The sequence below is a fragment of the Elaeis guineensis genome, chromosome 1, assembly GCF_000442705.2.
Source record: "Elaeis guineensis isolate ETL-2024a chromosome 1, EG11, whole genome shotgun sequence".
Taxonomy (NCBI): domain Eukaryota; kingdom Viridiplantae; phylum Streptophyta; class Magnoliopsida; order Arecales; family Arecaceae; genus Elaeis; species Elaeis guineensis.
The window spans coordinates 11,551,536-11,577,069 of NC_025993.2; the positions used below are offsets into that span (position 1 = coordinate 11,551,536).

At 36.8% G+C, this 25,534-nt stretch overlaps 1 pseudogene; it reads right to left on the reverse strand.

Moving 5' to 3' along the window:
- Positions 1-217: 217 nt before the first annotated feature.
- LOC140855654 (UPF0481 protein At3g47200-like) lies at positions 218-1,929 on the reverse strand (annotated as a pseudogene).
- Positions 1,930-25,534: the final 23,605 nt, after the last annotated feature.

Sequence of the window (25,534 nt, forward strand, 5' to 3'; positions counted from 1 at the left end):
CTTATCACCGAAAAAAATAATATAGCCACTAATGGGTGTCTTTATGGTGAAACAAATGCACCTAAATTTCAAACTAGAGCTATTTATTGGAGAGTTTTAAACACAACTGAGCAGAAAATAATTTGGACTAAAAATTGAATATTAATCTCGAGAGCTAGAACCATCAAATTTGCATCCACAATAGTTTATATATATAATAGACAAATAAGGACCTGCCATCCTTGATCAAAGCCACACACTCCAATGTATTTCACACTAAGGCAAAAAAATAGTTGGGCTAAATCATCATGACCCCTTTGGAGGGCGCAAATAGGAAAAGCCAGCAAAAACTGCTTGCTCGATGGTCAGCAGCAGGAGCAAGACCGCCGCTATCACCGAAGCAATAACCCATGGATTGCTAAAATAGTCCCGCTTTAAAACAGCCCTCCATTTATGAATTTTGGAGTTATAATATTTGTTCACCTCCATTAACAGCTTTCCAAGGTAGTCCACATCAGGAGAATAATGTATCTGAATGCACAACTTATTGAAGAGATCTGCTAGAGCCTTATCGGTGCTCAGCCTATTTACCACAATACCTTTCAAATGGAGTAACTGTGCATCCTGGGCTTCATCGATGATGCAGTCCATAAAAACTGCATAGGTTGTGACATAGGCCTTGACGTCAGCGGATCATTGCTCAAAAGCTATGAGGTTGCGGAAGAGGGAGCAGGTGTGGTCAGTGACCCACAACGGCGTTATCTTCATCCGTCCGTTATAGAATGTTATGTCCAAGAAATTGTCTCCCTTTTTCTTCTTCCTGAACTGGACACCAGCCTGTCTGAGCTCCGTTGCACTAGGAATCCACTCGCGTCTATGTGTATTCTGTTGTTCTTGTGATGAATTGCCTGTAGGAGATGGAAGGAATAGATGGAACGGACCGCATCCAGGTGTATACTCTCGTTCTTTTGATGAAATATTAAAGAACGTGCGAGATGAATGGAATAGATGGAGCAGATGGTGGATCGAATTCGAATCTATGGATGGTGTCTCAAACGATTTTGATTCGCTGGGTTGGATGTTACAAAAGAGATCAAGCACGCGTTGCGGAAGACTGATGTCGCTGTCCTTGGGGATTCTGAGTAGATCATATAAGGTCATGATGATAAAGAAAGGTATTTGATTCTCAAACTTCAGCAGGTCATACAATGCCACCTTAACTGTGAATGGCCCTGCGTCGAAAGGGCCCTTAACCTCCTCATGGTCCTTCTTGATCTCTAATTTCACCATCTCTTGCTCGGACAAAAATGCCTCCAAATCTTCGTTCTCTTTCTTGCCACTGAGCATTCTTTTTCTACTGCCAACATCACTTGCTTGCTCCTCTTTCCTCTTCTCCTTTCCCATTTTTTCATGCACCTCCTTTTTCTCATGCTCCTCTTTCTCCTTGTTTGCATGCTCTAGCAAGAGATGGATGATGAAGCATCCATCAAGCAACATTATCTCTGCCATATCTTGGGCACTCAGTAAGAATTTCTTGGAGTAGCAACTTCGGACACGCTTATCTAATTCCATCAATTCACACAAGCACTTGTCCAGTAGCTCACTCTGGATTTTGGGGTGACGTGAGAGAAGGTAGCGCACGCACCTCCACTTATGCTCCCAGGTAGCAGATTCTGGCTGCAGGACATGATGAAAGGGGCCGATGGGGACAAGAGCTGGCTCGTAGGCCAGGGGATCCAAACGCCGAATGTGTGCTGGGATCTCAAAGATGGTGCGTGGGCCAAGAGGATTTTGTTCTGGGCCTACGTCATTCACATTCTTCCTCACTCGGTTGATCAATGAGGGCAGATCAGCCTTGTTGTCGCAGGTGGGAGAAGATGTCGCCGTGCTTGCTATTGGTGGATGCTGTGTGGTTGTATCCGCTGTACGATTGCTGGATTTTCTCTCCATCATATGTCACAATCTACAAATTCATATATTTCATCAGCATGCAAATTTATACAAGCTTTGATAGCCCGGCAGATATCTATCCGACAAAATGGCACGCAATTAACTCTCGTAAGAGAACAGGCCCCTAGGGTGAATTTGAATGAACCGCAAAACATGTGATATTTATATTTCTGAAATTAATATATCATAACATTAAATAATAGGACATTTCAAGTTCCGGATTTTTCAAAATTTCTTATATAAGCTAGGAAATTTCATTTTTGAAATTCCCCTCTTTGATAACCAAAAACCTACTGAAAAAAATAACTCGAAACTTTTGAATTAAGAAACAGGCAAACTATATAATAAGTTTCAAAGTTGGAATATCAAAATGAAAGCTGGGTGATTAGAAAAATTTACTGTTATCCGTGGAATGAAGATCCAACTAGCCTTCTTTTTTCCTGCACCAGCTAATTAAGCATATCAAGATTTATGGTTGCAAAAGCTTGATATGTACGTAAAAGTCTACATGATATATATAGAACTTCTCAGAAGTTTAGGGCTTGGACCTAGAAATATGTTAGCTACTTACTAGAATATGTTGAGCACATGAATTAAATCTATAAAATAACTGAATTAATAGGAGACCATGATCATGGAACCATCGCTTGCTTGGAGTAGTGGCCTGGCTTGCTTAGAAGCAAGGAATAATTTTTTGGATGATTAGAAGCAAGGAATATCATCTTCAACTATTAAAGCTGCAAGAAACATTTTGGAGAAGCTCCAACGAGGATGATGAAAAAGGGGGAAACATAACACTTGCTTCTTTATGCCCACCTGCATTCCTCAAGAGAACAAAAACAGTACAAAGAAATGAAGAAAAGGAGCAAACAATGCTAGGTTTTTTTAGTGCTAGGGAATCCAAGAGATCAGAAACCAAGCAAAAATAGAATCTATTACATGTACATCAAAACAAAAATCAAAACATTTCACTCTAAAGATTCCTGGCTGGGACTACGATTTCCTAGGAAGACTAGCATCAAAGAGGCAAGAAGCTTGCAACTTTTCTCTCTTAACCAGCACCAGTAAGAGGGACAACATTCAAAGATTGAAATTATTCTTTCATTACAAAACGAACAATGTTGCTGTCAGGTTCGAACTTTTTAAAACGAATGTTTAGAATTACCATCGATGAAGACATGCATGAGGCAGCATTACTTTTTCTTACCAAATTATTGGCAATGACGGTAATAGTATCATCTATTTAAAATTAGAAAGGATACATGGTATTATCATACCAATTCCACTTAAGAGATTGGAGATAGTGATGGAGGACAGGGTTGTATCTTTGGTGCAAAGAAGGATTCACCATCCTTGGTGAGAATCAACTGTTGGCTCACATAATGGTTGCTTCAAGATCTACACAGATGAATGGATGAAAAGATTTGAAATACTTTGAGATCTGTGCGAAGTGCGATCTAACATCACAAAGTAGATCAATCATTCTTTTACGCAAAAGATACAACCCAACCTTATTGTCGGAGCCCTACTTGATGACTAGTCACAATAATCCATTTTTGTCATTGCTGCATATGTTGTATGGGCCCATGCAATCACGACCATCCCACCATATACATATGGACAGCCATTTTTGATCAACCAGCCCTCTCAAGTTCAACGCGGAACTGGAAAGCGTCCCAATGGAATTTGCTATGTGGACTTAGTTATCATCTTCCATTTCTCTGTGTTGGATGCATGGTAGATTTCAATAAATCAAGACAACAGGGATGAGATTCTCCTTCCATATAAACCAGCCTTCAGGATGAGGCATAGAGCTGCACAACAAATATTAAAGGGGTGTTTGGTTCTTAACCGAAATTGAAATAGGAATGAAAATCGAAATAGCTTAGAATCAGAATCAGAATGGCTGTTTCGTGGTTGAAATAGAAATCGAAATCAGAATTGAAATAAAAATTTGAATTTATAAAGGAGAGTAAGGATTGAGTTTTATATAGATTGAGTCATTTTCATTCTATTCTGGAATTGGAATTGAAATGGGACTCTTCTTAACTAAACGGTTGGAATAAGAGTCACCTATTCCGATTCCGATTTCAGACCCCCACCTCTCCCAACCAAACACCCTCTAAATGCAATGACTTCAAATATTTTTGCAGCTGAGATTTCAGAGGACAGACTCAAGCCAGATCACCTGAATAAGCTTGCACAAGAAAAGGACTAGTAGTACAGTTTGTGTTGAGTTCAACATGTACCCACATGTTAGAATTGGATTGTGATTTTAGTTATAAATTTAGATTAGCCTTGGCTTCGGAAATACCAACTCATTTTTATATAAGATTTGGTTAGGATTAACCTTTGAATCATACTCAAACTTAACCCGAACCCAACCCAGCTCAGCCAAACCCAATAAATATATAAATATATAAATAGTACTCAATCTTTCCTATTTTGAGTATATTTAAATTCATATGATCTCTTAATGTGGCATAGCTTGACTAGAACTAACCCAGACCAACTCAAATTTAGCTTAAAATAGGATCAGGTTGGTTTAGGTCCAGAGTACCTTTACGCAACCCCACTAGCTAGCCTGAGTAGCAGCGATGTCAAAAACTGCCCCACCCTATAAACATTAGTCTCAATCTCAATAAATGAAAACATTGCTATCATTCCTCACTTCCCCCTTGCTTCATAGTTGCTAACTTAATGAATGTAAATAATAAGTGTAGGACCGCATTTCCTGTGAGAACTTAAACCTACACCTAGCAAGACAGACTATAGTATTGATAGGGGTGAGCAAAAACCAAATCTGAATCAATCAGACCAGTGAAACCGAATTTAAAATTTTATTCGATTTTGTTTGATTGATTTTTGACATATAAAAAACAGGTTTGGATTGATTCAGATTTGTCAATAAATAAAACCGTTCTCAAACTGAATCGGATTGGCTTTAATAAAATAATATCATTTTGATTAGAATGTTGTTTATGTTGGAGTATTAATGTATTAGAAAAACATTCTAGATTTATGATGTTGTTTATCAATTGATTTTATGTTGATTAACCTTAAACCCTAAGGGACTTACTTAATGGATTGTTTATTTTTGTTGTAATGTATTGGAGATCTTTATCTTAATTTTTAATGATGGTGTTTGTTTAAGAATTTCATTTTGTTGAGTGACAATATCTTGTGTCAATTTAAATCATTTTACTTGATAAATTCTTTTAGTAATACTCTTATATGAAAAGAAAACAAATCTTCTTAAAAAAATAATAATAATAAATCAAATCAAACTAGACCGTTTAAATCATATTGGTTTAGTTTGGTTTCACTCTTCTATTAGTCCGATTTGGTTTCTAGAAATGTCAAATCATTTAGGGCTGATTCGACTTATGTTTGAGCATGAAATCGGTCCAAATTGGACCATGCTCACCTCTAAGTATTGATGTAACGAAACACCGACTTTATCCATAAGAAGGGTGGAGGGGCACAAAATTGTGACCTTCTATTTTTAAAAATCTTTAAAATTTTCTTTGCCATTGAATTAATTACTATTTTAATGTTTGTTTGGACTTGGTTTGGCTAGGAAATAAACCAAGTTCAAAGCATATTCAAAAAAATCATCTTACAAACGGGCAAGCAAAGTATAAAAACTTGAGTCTCGCCAGCTCCTTCATTTTAGGATAGCAAGGAGGTCCATCTAGGGAGTCCTCCACATTACATAAATAACTAATATCCCGTCATATTATATTTACTTAGCGTAAGATCTTGAGAATACACCGAGGAAGACTCGAAATCATGGCCTCTCATTAATGACAAGAAAAGTAAAACCATTAACACTCACGTTACTAAGACTTGCAATAGTATAACCATTAACACTTAAGGTTACTAAGACCTACAACAATGAAGATTGACAACAAGCATGGTATCATAGTCACATCCTATGAACATGAATCTCTCTCTCTCTCTCTCTCTCTCTCTCTCTCTCTCTCTCTCTCTCTCTATAAGATATTGGGTGTTTCTTACAAGCGATATGTGCGTCATTGGATCCTAGGTGCAATGGAAAGGGAGAGAGGCTTCACCAAGATGTTTCCAGATGCGGCATGCCATCCCAATGCCTGAATATGATGGAAAATAGGAAATGGTTCGTACACTTTAATGGATTGATGCGGTCAAAAAGCTAGTCGAGAAAAGTATATAGCTGGCAACATGGAATACTGGGTCGTTGATAGGCACATTGATTGAATTAATAGATACAATGACTAGGAGGGTTAACATAACTTGACTAGAAAAGACTAAGTAGATATGAGAAAAAGCTAAAGAAGTTAGCAGGACATATCATAAACTTTGGTACACGGAAAAGATACGAATAAAAATGGAGTATAAATGTCACGCCCCCGACCCGAGATTTGTGGATCGAGGGTCGCAGCAACCGCCGCATACTTATGAAGAACTCTCTCCATAAGCATGCAAGGCATCTCATCACGATATCAATGCATCGCAGCGGAATAAATTTAAATAATTATTATTCAACTGTAATTCAAGTAATTAAATCAAATGTCTTACATCCAATAAAATTTTTGCTAACAATAAAACAATAGATCTAAGTTCAATGAAGTTGACAATGCTAAATCTCGTCTCTAAAAGCTCTGTCCCAATATTTCTTCCCACGCTCGAAATTAATTATCTGAATCTGAAAAATAGAAAGAAAGGTAATGAGCTAGACAGCCCAGTAAGTAACAAGCATCTCTACCAGATATTCAGATATTATTTAATTTTCAAGAATAATGCTGCAAATAAACATAAAAGTATATTTCATGCTGATTTAATGCAAATCCAATAATTTCAAATATTCACATATAATATAATTTTAAATCCGATTCGATTCAAAACACTCGTAACTCAACAGCCTTGACTATGACCAACGTTTAACCCCCATTGGCGGGGTCCACAGAATACCAGCGCACAACCCCCACTGGTAGGGTTCACAAATACCAGCGCACAACCCCCACTGACAGGGTCCACAAACACCAGCGTACAACCCCCACTGGCAGGGTCCACAGAATACCAGCGCACAACCCCCACTGGCAGGGTCCACAAAGTACCAACGTATAATCCCCATTGGCGGGGCCCACTGAAACATAGTTAGGCTGAGAGCATAAATCCGATCTATATCAAAACACTTAGTACCACAATATATATCATAAATCTTTCACTAAACATGTGCATAAATCGATATACCATAACATTTCAAAAGCACTTTTCTTTCAAAACATAATTTCATAAATCATGCATAATTTCAGAGAATAATTATTTATTTTCAGAATAAATATGGAATATCTCGAGAAGATGATTCATTACTTACCTTTCACAGAGCACTGAATAAACAGATCGACTAACTTCTAGGAGATTCTTCCGTGCCTATTATCCAAAATTATATTTTTATATTAATTTTTAATTCAAAATTAAATCTAACAAATCCCAAAATCAAAATCTCGCTTAAAATCAGACTCATCTCTAAACTCGATCAGAATCATCAGATGAAGCCTTCCCCTACGCTAACCCTAGAGGAATAACTTTAGAGAGAGAAGAATCCATCAAGAGAGAGAAATATTTTAGAGAGAGAAAATTCTAGGGAGAGAAAGTAGAGAGAGAAAGTCCAATTCCAGAGAGAGAAAATCAGGGTTCAGACTGAAAGAAGAGAGAGAAACTCTCTCTCTCATCAATTTCAATTTTTTATTTATTGATTTATTTATTTATTTACTTACTTGTTTGTTCATATATATATATATAAATATATATATCTATATATATATATTTTATTATTATTATTATTATTATTTTCTTTTCTTTTCTTTTTCTTCTTTTCTTTTTTTCTTCTTTTTCTTTCCTTTTCTTTTCTTTTTCTTCTTTTTCTTTTTTTTTTTCTTCTTTTTCTTTCCTTTTCTTTTCTTTTTCTTCTTTTTCTTTTTCTTCTTTTCTTCTTTTTTTTTTTCTGAGTTCTTCCCACGCCGGAACAGGGGACCGGCGTTCCCTCTTTTGCCGGGCCGTTCAGGCCACGGCCACCGCGGCGGAGGCCGACGGCCGACGGGGGCCACTCCCCCGATCACGGAGGAGCGGGGCCGGCGATCAATTCCGATCGCCGACGCCGGAAATTTCAAGAAAAATAGATAAAAAACAGAGTCTTTTTCCCCGACCAGAAATCGGCGACTCTCGTCGCCGGCAGCCGCGCACAGGAGCACGGAAAGAAGGGAAGGAAGAGAAGAAAAGGAGGGAAGCTTATCTTGACCTCCGGTGACCTCGTCGGCGACAGTCACGGTGAGAAATCAAAACGGTGACCGCGGCTTTATTTCGGGAAAATCGGAGAGAAAGAGAGGGGAAAAGAGTTGATGGATCGATTCTAAAGAGAGGGGGTCTTCTTATAGAAAATCCTAGGACTCCCAGGGGTCTTAGGAGTCCGATTTTGCCTGGGTTTCGTCGGAGAAGAAGACTCCTATCGGGAGTCTTCTTCCCGGTTTCATCCCCTGTTTTTTTTTTTTTTTCGTTTTGGTCTTGGGTCTAGGTTTTGGGCTATCACAATAAATTATTATAAATAAATGTTTAAAAGATGAGTTTATAGATATCAAGAGAGTGGAAGATAAAATAATCTTGATAAAATTAAAGAGAAGAGCTCGAGCACCTTCTCGTACTCCATCATGTTGGTGTAAGAGCCGCATCGGATGTAGTGGCTAGCATTCTCCTTGAGCAACCACCCCGTCTGCTGCTCCAACCCTCCCATGAAGAAGAACATCTTTATTTGTCACTCCGACTGATGATTGATTGCTTGTCCCAAAGATTGCTGTCTTCGGGGATGGATTTATTAGAAGAGAAGTCAGGCTCCAGAGGATGTGAGGTTAGAGGGATGGTATGGAGCTTTCTAGAGGCATCTCTTGGATTTAGGTCTAGTGTCGAGCCGGGCCTAGACCTATTTGGAATTTGGGCCAGGCTTAGGCTAGAAGATTTGCTCAAAATTTTGGCTCAAGTTTGATCGGATCCTAAGCCCAGGCTTAGCTTGAAACCCAGTATCTTAGGGAGTAGGTGGAGCATTTGGGGCATGCCATAGGTCCAATTTGAGGTTGGTTATACGAGGTTTGAACTTGGGCATTTGAGCTTAGACTAAATTGGTACGATGATGAGATTTCAATTTTGATGCTAACATATAGTGTACCTATAATGGACCTCAATGCCTAAAGCCATGTTCTAAGCCCATTTCTCATTTTTTTCTTTTTCTTCATTGAAAGCAGATATATTATACTAATCTACTATGAATATATTCAATAAAATCAGAAAATAAAATGTCTCCCAAACCAACTGGAGCAGCCAATGCATCAATCCATAATGAATCGATGACATGCTGAGCGATAAAGGATACAACCCAATCTATCGTGATGTTTGCCTCTCAGTACATACACCTGATTATCCTGAGTCGCATCCTATCAGGATTCTTCGAATATCAAGGAGAAGAGGATGGCAATGAGTCAAGTTTGCTTGACTTTAGATCCACCCAACTGCCATGCCTGAGTCTATCTCAATGATTAGTTGATCCACTTCCTGAGTCTACTGTGTATAGGTGATGCCCGCTTAGGCTACCGTCAACTCAGTAGTAGACACCGAGGAATCAACAAGGCAACTATCTCTCGCCATAACCAAGCCTGCATTTGGACCCCAAATGATAAATGTAATAGTACAGATACCACCAATCACACTACCATTGAAGTTGATCTTAAGGAATCTCAGGGGTGGGGGCTCTCACATAATAAATATCCATCACTATATTTAAGGAGTAGAAGGGGAGTCATAGGTATCCCAACCTATCAACATATCTCTATTGAGTGTGGGGGATTGATAATCTCAGCTACCTAGACTGAGGCCCTCTCCAACACAAAACCTGGCAAGCTACAAGCAGCTTAAAAAAATTTAACTGTTCCTAGCTAGCCAGATCCAATAAACAATATAAGCCACTCTGATACCCTATAGCCTAGAAGAATTGGTATGGAAAAGTCATTGAGGTTTGTGTGAGATTTATCAAGAAAGCTTTTGACTAAATGCTCTCTTCTTCTTCTAAAAATCACTTGAAAGCTTGAAGAATTTGGTGGTTGGAAAGTTGTAGCCTTCTCTTGAATGCACACTTAATACACTTTAGATTTTCTCTTTATTTTTCTCTTCCTCTATGTTTTTCAATATGTTTGGTAGCCTTTAAACCATCTTAAAATATCTAAAAATTAGTTTCTAATATTAGAGATCAAAAACTAGTTATTAGAGTCATTCTACATAATTTTTGAACTTTTGCAAACTAGTCATTGGAGTTATCAACTACAGTCGAATTAACTCGGATCAAATAAGGATTGACTTGAGCTAACTTAAAGTCAACTCGAGATAAGTTAGAGTCAACTCGAGATCCTATTTGAAAAATCTAGCCGGTTTGACTATTGAGGATCGACTTAAAGTTGATAAGAGATCAACTTAAGAAGAATTCGGATCAACTCGAGTTCCAGATGAAAAATTCAACTCTCTATCTTGCTTGGGAGAGTCGACTTGCACTTCATAAGAATCGACTCACAGATTGTACCACGTAAATATTGCATGCCAGAGTCAGCTATTTGAAGCTTGATGATGGCTCTTGACTTTCTCAACTTGATTTCGCTTGGTGTGGCTTCCCAAATTTACTTTCTTTAGGTTCAATCTTTGGCATTCACATGAATCTATTTGAGAGTGATTTTAGCTTCTTCAAGCATTCTCAATATGCACTTCAATAACTCGTTAGTATCAAAATTTATACTCAAATATTTTGTATTTACCAAAATCAATCCTTGGATCAATAATCTTCTTTTTTTTTTTTTGATTATGACAAAACTTTGAGTATGAGCAAATGAAGCAATCAATGTAAGAGAATTAAGTTGCTAGGGCAATGCATTTTATAATAGGATTTTAGATTAGTGTTGCTAGCATGCCAATATAAGAACAAATGTAGGTTATCAGAGCAAGTTTGCAAGTATTCTTTGAGTGAAACTGAATTAGGATACTGGCAAAATATTTTGAAACTCAATCACAAACTAAATACTGACAAGAGCATTGAATATTAGGGCTAAAAAGTTATGTATCAAGGCAACTTGGGTACCTATCAGAGCATGATTAGCTAAGTATCAGAGCAACATAAGTAACTAATAATCACAATATTGTATTAACAACATTGAATTAGATTTAAATGCCCAAGTTTTGTGAGACATGTTCAAGATATTTTACCAATTGCTTATTTGTCAAGCTTTTTTGCTTATTGCTTATCTCCCCCCCCCCGTCATCAACAAAAAAGATATAACATACAAACAATAAGAGACAAGAGGAAGAACACATTTTTGTTACATAAATATATCTTTTATAATAGTATCATCCAAAATGATTGTACTGTGTACAAAATGATATCAACTACAGTACATCAAGATACAATGTAAAGACAATAACATAAATACATAAATAAACAATATAATAGTAATAGAGCATAAGTGAGCCACCACAAGACAATAGATAGATCCTAAACCAACTTCTCATCAGAGGATAAATCAATGATAAAAGGAGTGCTAGCCCTAGACAATGAGGCTCCACCCCTTCTACTCTGGGTCCCATTGGAGGGCCCAAGTGCATGGGTAGGAAACCCAAACTTAATATGAGAACTAAACAGTGGTTTAAAAGTGAGTTGACTAGATTGGGGTGGCCGAGAGGAATAAGAAGGCTGTGCATGCTAATTCAGCTGACTCTATTGAGAGGATGATCTAGTAGGTGAACTTTGTCCTAGACCACAAGCTCCAATGGTAGCTTATATTGTGGCTCTAGGTGTGATGCTCTCAAGCTACTCTATGATGCTCCTATGTCTCTGAGCTCTGACTAGAACTTAGTAACTCCAGTCTTGATCTTCCCCCTGAGCCTACCCGCCTCTCAAGCCAAATTTGATATATCTCCATGATCCTCTAGTTTGGCTCGCTGCTCCAAAGCTATTATCCTTTCAATCAGGTTCACCATCTTGGTCCTCAAATCTCATAGCTCACTCTAAAATATGGAGGTAATTTGCATCAAATCCATAGGGAATGCCACTAACTGCTCTCTTAGTCCTATCAGAATAAACTCAGCTATCCTCTTCAACTGATCATCGTTGAAACATACTACGAATGGTAGAGATGACTGTAGTGCTCCTAATAGTGTCACTAAGGGTACGGCTGATGGTGGTGACTGAGGATCTACTGCTCATGGTGATGGGTCGGATTGCGAATCCTGCTGAGGTCTGTTGGATCCTACCTCTGCTCCTTTATACTGCCGCCCCTATCCTGAACTCCTACATACTCATCTACCATTCAACTTCAGATAGCCAATATGGTGTAGGAACCAATCATTGTAGGTGTTTGAATGCATGAGAGCCCTAAAGGTCTCTCCCTCTAGAACCACCACAAAATCCCTGAAGATATGTCTGAGCCATTTCATAGTGTAGGAAGGCCTTTACTCTACTAGTTGCCTTCTTCATCTACTGCAACACAAGAGCTGGAAGGTTTAGAAGAAGTCCTTGAACCATGTGGTACATACCCATGATATCCCTCTCGAATACAAAATTAAATTGATCTCTCAATCTTTGAAAAGAAGATCCACCTAATAATATGATGAAGAATCCTCATCTCTATTGATAGCTGGTTGGCCAAAAGCTCCTCAAGCACATCCTCCTACTGTCATCCACATATGTGTAGTAATCCAACTTCCTGACCCTGCTCAGTGCCACTCCCTATCGAGGCATCTGGAGGATCCAAGCCAATCTCTACTCAATCAATACTATATCAGTTCCTTTCATCATGGACTCGATACTCTCCGCTCCTCGATGCAAGTTACTGTAGAATTCTCTCATGAGGCTAGAAGAGGTTGGGACATCAAGGATGCACATATATTTCTATCTTTGTTCTCTAATCTATTACCCAATCGAAAAGAGTTCTCATTGGAAGAAATCAAAATTGATTTTCCTTTCATCATCATAACTCAAGCGGCAAGGGGGACTGTAGATGGAGAGGGCTGAGGCATGGGAGGAGATGACCTAGGCACACATGATATGGGAGCATCATTCCTTGCTTTTGTTCTCCCCTCCATGTGCTCTAGAGCATGTGAAAGCTTCAATCAATAGGCTAGTTGCTTCCTAGGGCCCATGGAGCTTAAGGACAGAGAGAATTAAAGGAAGAAGACAAATAGATGAGCCAATGAGGCCAAGCAAAATAGTGGGAAGAGTTTAGGGCACCAGGTGGTTGGATGGGAAAGAATAAGAAAGGGATGGCTCATTCTTAAAGAGTGGTCCCGACAATCGAGTTGACTCCTGATTTCTTCTCGAGTTGACTTGAGTTGGGACCGACTCGAACATAAATATGAGTTGACTCGAGTATGGTCTCACTATAAGAAATTAGTATATTTGCCATCACTAATAACCCTATTTACCGACAACTTATTACGATAGAAATCAAATCCATTGTAATAAGTGTAAAGATGTATTAGCGACGGTCATTTTTGTTATTAGCGATGGAAAGCTATCGCTATTAAGTTAAATTATTATTACCAATAGCTTTAGTGATGTAATTTAGTTGTCGCTAATAATCTATCTTAAAAATTTTTTCAGAGTCCTCGATAAGCTCAATTCTATTGGCCGCTACCTTCCCTTTCTTCCCCCACCTTCGGTCCCCCTTTTCCCTTGCTGTATTGTCGGAGCCTCCGACCTCCTCCCCCCAGCCCCCGCAGTGTCGTCCCCACCTCAGATTCGACATCCCTGTGCCGGATCGACTATTCTTGAGCCTCCATCCCCGAGCCCCCTTCAATTCCCTGGCACTGCCAGTAGCCTCCCAGAGTCGATGACCTGCCGCCCCGACCTCCCCCCTTCTTCTCAACCTCTTTTCTTTCCCTGCCATCGTGCCCCACTTCCCTCACCAAATCAGCCTTCCCCTCATCAGATCAGTCGTGCCCCACCTCCCCTTTCTTCTCCCACCTCCCCCCTTCTTCCCCAGCTGCATTGCAAAGCGCTGCACCATCAAACCCACACTCCAGTCAGATCAAGCAGTCTCCTTCCCTCTCCGATGAGTATTAGCGATGATGATGATGATGGAGCCATCGCCACATGCCATTTTCTCCTCTTTAAATTTTTTATATTTAAATATAGATTTATCAAATTTATTTAAATTAATAATATTAAAATTTAATTTATGCATGAAAAGCATATTCTCGATCACCGATAAGATCCGGATAAGCCCTACTGTCATACGAAATCTCATATCCGATAGTACTCTTGAGAAATGGAACCACTCCGAGAAGCTCTCCAATGAGAATAGCCCCACTACCTTCGATGGTAGGAGTTCGAGGTCGGACCATCGTCAGACCAGCTCTGGTCCGCTCATCTATACTGATGGCGGTCGGAGCAGCTCAATGAGTTCTCCAATGACAATGTGCTTTCGACGAGGAAGATTTGCCCCTCAAGGGTGTGGCCCAACCCAGCTTGGCCCGTTTTTAGCCCTATTTGCAATGCTGCTTGGTACTTTGGAACCTTCAGGATGAGATTTATCTGGATGCCATGCTGGTTTGCTAGTGCGGCCTAGTCGTCTAGTATGTTTCTAGTCCACATGCATGGGATACATGTTCCAACCATTCCTATTTGCAATGCTACTCTATACTTTGAAATTCGCTAATTTAAAAATTTTAAAAAATTATATTGCGTATAACTATAGATCCATCTTTAGATTAATATACATATCCTACAGCATCCGTACATTTATATATTTCTGTATGGATGAAAGAATTATGTATATTGATTAATTGATTATCCAATATGAATAGGTTAGAAAATACAATTAAATCTATAGGTCATTATAGTAATTAAATAGTATATTGAGGGTTCGAGAAAAATTTTGGATAGTATTTTTCAATTTCTCTTGTATATCATTTGATTACTGTAATTGATTTATAGAATTAAAATAATTTCTAAATGAGATAAGACTTTTTATACCTATTAGTTGATGGTAGGATGCACTTATTATATAAGCTAATCAAAATGATAAAATAATTATTTAGCAATTACCTTGTATTTGTATATGCAGAATTATTAGTTAGTATGCTATGGATCATAGTTGGATGGACCGTCGAATAGTCAATGGGATGATTTTCACTAAATATAGAAAGGATATAGAGTACTTTTGTGATTATGTTTTTGAAAATGTGGCACTCTTACATCAAAGACGGTCTCATTGCCCTTGTAAGAGATGTGGTAATAAAGAAATAATTGATAGGGATACAATAAATGTCCATTTATATAAGAGTAAATTTATGTCCAACTATAAGTATTGGTACCTGCATGGAGAGATATAGAAGATAGTTGTAAGGGTTAGAAATGAGAAAGATAGAGACACAGATAGAATGGTAGATATGGTTATAGATACGGCTGATCCTGAATTTAACTGAGATGTAGAGGACGATCCAGAAGCTGACAATGGCAATTTCTATCATATGCTGAGATATGAAATACATACAATATTATCATCCATGTCAAAGTTGTTAAATTTGAAAGTCAAGTTTAATATGATGATCAATTATTATGATAGGATGGTAACAATCATAAAAAAAATGCTATCAGAAGATGAGAAGCTTATTAGGAGCTTCTATGCTTCAAAAAAAATGATGAAAGGGTTAGGCATGGGATATGAGAAGATAGATGTATGTTATAATAATTGTATAAATTTTTATAAGGAGGACCAACTGAAGAGCTCATATGACATATGCAGTGAAAGTCGATTTAAGCTGAGGCAAGAGGATAGCAATCAAAAGGACATACCATAGGCTTCGATACCATCCCCTCACTCTTAGGCTTTGGAGGCTCTACTTGTCTAAGAGTACTATTGAACAGATGAGATGGCATAAAGAAGAGATTCACAGACACTCCAATATAATGAGTCATCCGCCAGATAGTGAGGTATGAAAGAAATTTGATGCTTGCCACCATTTATTTGCTAAAAAATTATGCAATATCCGATTGGGTCTATTTATCGATGGATTTATGCTGTTAAATCATGCAGCAACTTCTTATTCATGTTGGCCAATTTTTATTACCCCATACAATCTACCGTTTGGGATGTGTATAAAAGAACATAATATCTTTCTTACATTAGTCATTTCTAGACCATGATATCCTAGTAGAAGCATCGATGTATATCTAAAGCCTCTTGTTGATGAGCTAAAATTCTTATGATCTAATGGCATATGTACTTTTGATGCATCAAAGAAGCAGAATTTTATAATGAAGACTGTATTCATATGGATCATTAGTGATTTTTTTACTTATGGGATGCTGTCAGGATGGAGCACTCATTAGAAGCTAGCATGTCCCTATTACATGAAAAATATATAAAAGCATTTCAACTTGAGCATGGTTGTAAGTTCTGCTGGTTTGATTGTCATCATCAATTTCTCTCCGAACATCATTCTTTTCGATATTTTTTATCAAGTCCATATTTTTGATCTTACTAAATGAACCATGATCATGGCTCAATGGTTGAGTCCAAATCTTTTGGTAGACCAAATTAAAACTAATTAACCAGTTACTACCTAAGGTAAGTTTGGCAGTTTTGATCAAGTGTGGTTATTAATTGAAAGCTACTCACCTAGATGCATCTACTGTGAGTTAATGGCATATTCTTTCCATTGATGTCACTTACCTGGCCAATATGATAGATTATGTTTTGATTAGATCACTAGTCAATTTGTGCTGACCCATGCCATTAAGGTAAATCAATATGATTGATTTAGATGTCTTTAGACCAGCTTGTGTTTAATCCTCTACATGACTTGGTGAAGTCAATAGAAAAATTTATGACTTGTTAGTCAATTTCTTCTCTTATTCTCAAATCAATAAAATTAAATTCTCTAAATTATTAGGTCTTTAAAATGATACAGTTATGGAGATAACTAGTTCATAGCCTCCCATTAAGGTACGTGATAATGAGTCCAATATTCTAAATAGGCATTGAAGGCACCACACGCCTGGTGTCTATTGGGTATTGAAATTGTCATTCATCATATGATCATTTTATTGTGCCCTTCAGATCAATAATTTAGTTAGTATGCTATGGATCATAGTTGGATGGACCGTCGAATAGTCAATGGGATGATTTTCACTAAATATAGAAAGGATATAGAGTACTTTTGTGATTATGTTTTTGAAAATGTGGCACTCTTACATCAAAGACGGTCTCATTGCCCTTGTAAGAGATGTGGTAATAAAGAAATAATTGATAGGGATACAATAAATGTCCATTTATATAAGAGTAAATTTATGTCCAACTATAAGTATTGGTACCTGCATGGAGAGATATAGAAGATAGTTGTAAGGGTTAGAAATGAGAAAGATAGAGACACAGATAGAATGGTAGATATGGTTATAGATACGGCTGATCCTGAATTTAACTGAGATGTAGAGGACGATCCAGAAGCTGACAATGGCAATTTCTATCATATGCTGAGATATGAAATACATACAATATTATCATCCGTGTCAAAGTTGTTAAATTTGAAAGTCAAGTTTAATATGATGATCAATTATTATGATAGGATGGTAACAATCATAAAAAAAATGCTATCAGAAGATGAGAAGCTTATTAGGAGCTTCTATGCTTCAAAAAAAATGATGAAAGGGTTAGGCATGGGATATGAGAAGATAGATGTATGTTATAATAATTGTATAAATTTTTATAAGGAGGACCAACTGAAGAGCTCATATGACATATGCAGTGAAAGTCGATTTAAGCTGAGGCAAGAGGATAGCAATCAAAAGGACATACCATAGGCTTCGATACCATCCCCTCACTCTTAGGCTTTGGAGGCTCTACTTGTCTAAGAGTACTATTGAACAGATGAGATGGCATAAAGAAGAGATTCATAGACACTCCAATATAATGAGTCATCCGCCAGATAGTGAGGTATGAAAGAAATTTGATGCTTGCCACCATTTATTTGCTAAAAAATTATGCAATATCCGATTGGGTCTATTTATCGATGGATTTATGCTGTTAAATCATGCAGCAACTTCTTATTCATGTTGGCCAATTTTTATTACCCCATACAATCTACCGTTTGGGATGTGTATAAAAGAACATAATATCTTTCTTACATTAGTCATTTCTAGACCATGATATCCTAGTAGAAGCATCGATGTATATCTAAAGCCTCTTGTTGATGAGCTAAAATTCTTATGATCTAATGGCATATGTACTTTTGATGCATCAAAGAAGCAGAATTTTATAATGAAGACTGTATTCATATGGATCATTAGTGATTTTTTTACTTATGGGATGCTGTCAGGATGGAGCACTCATTAGAAGCTAGCATGTCCCTATTACATGAAAAATATATAAAAGCATTTCAACTTGAGCATGGTTGTAAGTTCTGCTGGTTTGATTGTCATCATCAATTTCTCTCCGAACATCATTCTTTTCGATATTTTTTATCAAGTCCATATTTTTGATCTTACTAAATGAACCATGATCATGGCTCAATGGTTGAGTCCAAATCTTTTGGTAGACCAAATTAAAACTAATTAACCAGTTACTACCTAAGGTAAGTTTGGCAGTTTTGATCAAGTGTGGTTATTAATTGAAAGCTACTCACCTAGATGCATCTACTGTGAGTTAATGGCATATTCTTTCCATTGATGTCACTTACCTGGCCAATATGATAGATTATGTTTTGATTAGATCACTAGTCAATTTGTGCTGACCCATGCCATTAAGGTAAATCAATATGATTGATTTAGATGTCTTTAGACCAGCTTGTGTTTAATCCTCTACATGACTTGGTGAAGTCAATAGAAAAATTTATGACTTGTTAGTCAATTTCTTCTCTTATTCTCAAATCAATAAAATTAAATTCTCTAAATTATTAGGTCTTTAAAATGATACAGTTATGGAGATAACTAGTTCATAGCCTCCCATTAAGGTACGTGATAATGAGTCCAATATTCTAAATAGGCATTGAAGGCACCACACGCCTGGTGTCTATTGGGTATTGAAATTGTCATTCATCATATGATCATTTTATTGTGCCCTTCAGATCAATGCTCAGGTTGATCGAGCCACACTCAGACTTGGACATTCATTTATTGGATACGCTTAGTACAGTCATATTAATGATTGGACCTAACCAAAATTTTCAGTAGAGGCACCATACGCTTGCTGAAAAGAGGTCTGGGGTAAAATCTAATTGCTAGAAGTTGTTTAGAAAAATAATTAGTTATGAATCTATCCATGGATGCACTAGGGTTGGTCGAGCCACACTCGGGTCCGAATGTAGTTTGTGTAGATTATATTACCCATTAAGAAATTAATGTAATTCTTCAAATTGGAGGTAGAAGCTATCAATTCGTATAAAATAGTGGGAGAACTTTTAAACTAAACTCCATATCTTTAGGATTAAAATAATTTATATACTAAAAGATTTATATTTCTTCTTTTCAGCTATGGCCAACATACTATCGCTCCGTTCACTGTTAGACAGTGACAAGCTTGTCAGGCCTAACTTCGATAGCTGGTATTAGAAGTTGAAGATTGTTCTAAAGCATGAGAGGATCCTATACGTGCTTATGGATCCACCACCTGAAGAACCTGCTATCAAAGCACCCCATGCTACGAGAGATACTTACTTGAAGTGATTCAGTGACCGCACGATGGTGCATTGCATTATGAGGGCGGCCATGAATGATGAACTTAGCCATAAGTTTGAGAACCTACAGCCAGAGGATATGATTCAGATGTTGAATGAGTCCTTCTGCATCCCAGAGGATGTGAAGAGAGACAAAACCTTCTATACAGTGTTCAATGTCTGTTTGCGAGACGAGACATCAGTCACTGATCATGTATTGTATATGATCGAGTAGATTGAGTGCTTGAGCAAATTTAGTTTTTCATTATATGAACAGTTAGGCAAGGATGCTATCCTCAATTCACTACCAAAATCTTATCTACTCCTCTTAAGTCATTATAGAATGACCAAGCCTGCAGTGAACTACCATGGTTTGCTAGGATTGCTGCAAATATTCGAGAAGGACCACTAGCTCTAAAAAAAGTCGGTGCATATAGTGCGAGGTTCGTCTGTAGATTGTCGATCCTCTAAAAAAAGAAAGAAGAAGAAGGTGCAAAAAAATTATGCCGTCGATTCTAAGCCAAAGCAGAGAAAAAAATCAAAAGTTGACAAGAGCCAGACAGAATATTTCTTTTGTAAAAAGGTGGATCATTGAAAAAGAAACTGTCATACTTATATAGCTATCCTTGACCCAAACAGACCTAAGAACAAAAGAATCAGGTAATCAATTGCTTCGTAAGGTACTTATATGATAATTCCTTATAATTTCTTTATTTGTGATACTACTACCTAGGTATTGGATATCAAAAATTTAATTAATATTTATAATTCATTGCAGGGACTACAGGTCAGTAGAAAATTTAGAAAAGACGAGCGATACCTGAACGTTGGAGATGAAAGTCTTGTTTCAGTTCTAGCATTAAGAACTATACAGTTTGTTTTCGAGTCTAATTATGTCATGTTAGATGAGTGTTATTATTGTTCTTTCTTTTTGATAAATATCATCTCTGTAGGTCTTTTAGCTAAATTTGATTTTAAATTTTTAATAAAAAATAATTTTTGTGATATCATTGTAAATGATACTACAATTATGCATGGATAATTAAAATATAGTATATACATATTATCACAGCCTGTTGGTGTAATGTACACATGGAATAAATATCTTAGGATAGATAATATCAGTGATTCCTTTCTTTGGCATTGTAGGCGAGGTCATGTGAACAAGAACAGGATACACAATTTAATCAAAAAGGGTGTTCTTGAAATTAATGATTGTGAATCATTACTAACCTGTGAATTTTGTCAACTTGGTAAGATGACTAAGTCACCTTTTAAGAAAAAAGATGAAAAAGCCAGTGATATTTTAGGTCTAATACATAATGAAGTATGTGGACCCATGAATATAGCTATCAGAAGAGGATACTATTATTTCATTATGTTTACACATGACTTATCGAGGTATAGGTATGTCTACCTTATGAAGCATAAATCTAAATCATTTGAAATGTTCAAATGATTCTATAGTGATGAAGTAAAAAAATAGATTGAAAAGAGTATTAAAACTCTTAGATCAGATTGAAGAGGTGAATACCTCACCAGTAATTTTCTGATATATCTAGAGAAAAATATGATTCTCCCTCAGTGGATCCCTCCTAGAACACCACAACATAATGGGATGTTTGAAAAGAAAAATCGAAACATATTAGACATGGTTCAGTCCATGATGGGATTCACAAATCTGCCAATCTCTTTTTGAAGATAGGCTCTTAAAATTGCCTGCTATATTCTGAATAAGGTTCAAGCAAGTCTGTTGATAACACTCCATATGAGATATGGATTGGGCGTAGGTCGGTGCTCTCACACCTTCGGATTTGAGGGTGTCCAACTTATGTTAAGTATTTAAATATAAATAAGCTTGATCCAAAGTCCGATAAATACTTATTCATAGGGTATCCAAAGGAAACTAAAGGGTACTGCTTCTATGTTGTTGAAGAATAAAAAGTATTCATAAACAACATGACAGTCTTTTTAGAAAAAGAGTTTCTTGGAGAAGGAGCTAATGCTAACAAAATTGAACTTAATAAAGTTCATGAGGTAGAAGAACTGATACACACAGAATCAGATTTGATTGAAGAATCAAATTCAGAGCTTGTAGAGGCACCATTAAGGAGATCTGGTAGAGTACTGCATCAACCAAATAAATACTATAATTTTTTGATCCGAGATGGAGATTCTATCAAACTCGATGAGAATGATGAGGATCCGATCACCTATGTGGAAACCATGCAAAGGTCCGACTCTCAAAAGTAGCTTGAGGCAATGAAATCCGAGATGGAGTCCATGGAGATCAATGGTGCATGGATACTAGTTGATCCATTTGAAGGGATAAAATTTATAGGGTGCAAATAGATTTTCAAAAGAAAAAGAAAAGTGAATGGGAAGGTAGAGACCTATGAAGTCCGTCTACTTGCCAAGGATTACCGTCAACGTTATGGTATTGACTATGATGAGATGTTCTCATCTATGACAATGCTCAAGTCCATCCAGATTATGCTTGCGATAGCAGCATACTTAGATCATGAGATCTAATAAATAGATATCAAAATTGCTTTTCTAAATAGAGAGCTAGAAGAAGATGTGTATATGATATAACCTAAAAGATTCACATCCATAGATAAATCTAAGGTATGCAAACTGAATAGATCCATCTATGGACTGAAGCAGACATCTAAGAGTTAGCACATGCATTTTGATAAGGTGATCAAAATGTATAGCTTCGTTAGAAATGGAGAAGAGTCTTGTTTCTACAAATGGGCTAATGATTCTATAGTCATTTTTTCTATACTGTATGTAGATGATATACTGTTAATAGAAAATGATATCTCAGTTTTGCAGAGTGTAAAGCTATGGCTCTCATCACAGTTCTCCATGAAAGATTTGAGAGAAGCATCCTACATCTTAGGAATGAAGATCTATAGAGATAGATCTACAACGTTGCTTGGATTGTCCCAATCCATGTATATCGATACTATGTTGAAATAGTTCAATATAGAGAATTTTAAGAAAGACTATCTTCTGATAGACTATGAAATTATTTTCTCCAAGAAAGATTGTCTAACAATCCCTCAAAAGAAAGAGCATATGAGTAGAATCCCATATGCTTCGACAGTAGGGTCTATCATGTATGCCATGATGTATATGAGATCAGATATAGCCTATTCACTAGGAGTAGTGAGTAGGTATCAGTTTGATCCAGATGAAAATTATTGGAAGGTTGTGAAGACAATCCTTATGTATTTAAGAAATACTAAGGACCAATGGCTTATCTATGCAGACACTGACTTGAAACTTATAGGATATACTGATTTTAGTTTTTAGTCAGATCATGATGACAGCAGAAGCATGTCGGACTATGTATTTACCTTAAATGGAGAAGCAATTTACTAGAAGAGTTTCAAGCAACATACTGTGGCCGATTCTATATATGAAGCAGAATATATTGCTGCATCCAATGCTGCAAAAAAGGTGGTGTGGTTGTAGAAGTTCATCCTGAGCTTAGAGTTACACCCTTTGTTAATGGCCTTGTTCTGCTGTATTGTGACAGCACTGGAGCCATAGCTCAAGCGAAAGAACCAAAGTCATATCAGTGTACCAAGTACATTCTGCATCGCTATCATCTTGTATATGAGATCACAGATCGAGATGATATCGAGCTTCAGAAGATCGATGGAAAGGAGAACATAGCCGACCTCTTCACTCAAGCTCTCGAGATCAAAGAGTTTGATGATTATAAGTGAAAGATGGGTATAAGATACTGCCCTGATTGACTTTAGTTCAAGCAGAAGTTGTTGAAAAATATATCTTAAAGCCAATTATTTGGATGATTGTACTTATTCTGTAATATGTATATAAATTATTAATCAATGAATAAAAATTATTTTGATATCTTTCATCATAATATTACATCTTTCTTACTAAAACTCTTGTATTGTGATGAAGTTCTTAGAACTATAAAGTAATCAATAAAGAAAGATTTATCATATAGTTCTTAAATATGTTTGTGACCAAATGATATGTCATTAAAGGATGATTAAGATGTTTATCAAGTAAAGATCATTATGTACCATGTGAGTTGGTTGTCCTCTTAATCAAGAAGTATGAAGTACTAGTATGGTATACAGGTGAGATGTAAGAGTACATCATCACTAAACAAGTGACTCATCTGCTGAGTGCTTTGCTGTCAAGAACAGCTCATGAAGTGGATGGACATAAGTGTCTCTCAGATCTGAGATCACTATAGTGACTTGTAAGTAACTCACTATACTTTGATATCGGACTACCTGCATTTCTAATATAGTGATGGAAGGCTATGAGGTACAGTCAAGTACTTATAAAATCTTTGTATGGATCAAGATTGAATTGATCCCTCGAGATTATTAGAGCTGATGCATCATTGTATTTCAATTTAGTAAAATCTTGATCAAGATAATCCATGTGATGGATTTAAAAAGTTGGAATACAATGTGGATGATCCTTCAGGGTTGACAGTTTAATCCTAAATCATCTTAGAGCATTCGGAGTCAAAAGAATGAATTATACAGTAACCATATGCATAGGTTCTTGAATATTATCCTACGATAATTTAATCTATTCAGATGTTAAAAATTATTGCTAGATGATAATTTTGATTAGTACAAAAAATGATTCTTGTACTACCGACTTAGTGTTCGAATCTATGGAGTCATGCATAAAGTCAAACGATATAGAAAAGAATTGATCTAAGTCTATATGTTTAATTTAAATATGTATAATTTGATTAAATAAATAGATTAATTTGATTGAGAATTAAGTTATGGATCATACGGAATTAAACAGTTGACTATGTCTAGCTAGCACTAGACATGCGGTTCAGATTCAATTTTGCAGATGAATGAGATTTGATCTTTGATCTAAGAAATCTATGAGAGATTGAATTTAAGTACTAATTAATTTTATATTAGATCTGATTTAATTAGATTTTATTGGGTTCATAAATTCAAGTTAGACTTGATCTTAAATCCTAAACAATTTAAAATTGACAGTCTATTCAAAATTATTTTGAATCATGTTCGAATTGGATTCGAATTAACCCATATCTGGATGAGATAATTAGAGTCTACTTTTATTGAAACTCTCTCTCTTTCATGGCCGACCAACATCAGGTGGGGTGCTGGTTGTTGCCACCCCCATTGGGTGTAGGCGTGGGTGCATGAGGGTGCCAAGTTAGGCGCCAATCCTTTCTCCCTTAAGACTCCTTCTTTGATAAGATATGGATTAATTCAAAACTTATTTGAATTAAAAATCTTAATCTTATGGGTCATAGAAAATAATCTATAAATAGGGAGGACCTCTAACTATCATGGTATAACAATTAGATTGTGTGCTAAGGAAAGAAAGAGAAAGGGAGGCATGAAGAAGAGTGGCCGTCACCCATCCTTGGCGTCACCCACCCTTGGCATCCCATCTTCCCTTGGCGTGAGGAGCACCTTGGGCATCCCTCTTGCTGGTGTGAGGCATCATACCTAAGCCTCTCTCCCCTCCTTTTGGTGCCTTGCAAAGGTGCTTCAATTCGAGGCTTCATCCTATTTTTCTGCGAAGTTTGGCATGCACACGAAGTAGAGGATTTGTGAATTCAGACCTACACGAGGCTTTGGATTCAGAATCTTTGAAATTTGATCATATTCCACTATGTATCAGGTAAAGATCTAAGATTTATTAAGTAATTTATAAAAAATAATTAGATGCACCCTAGCTATCCATTACATTTTTGATAGAAATAGACTTTCTTTTCCTTCATAACCTTGATATCATATATATTGAAAAGAATATTTGTGACAATATCCTTGGTACCTTGTTAAATCTTGAAAATAAAACCAAGGACATTATTAAGGCTTGACTCAAC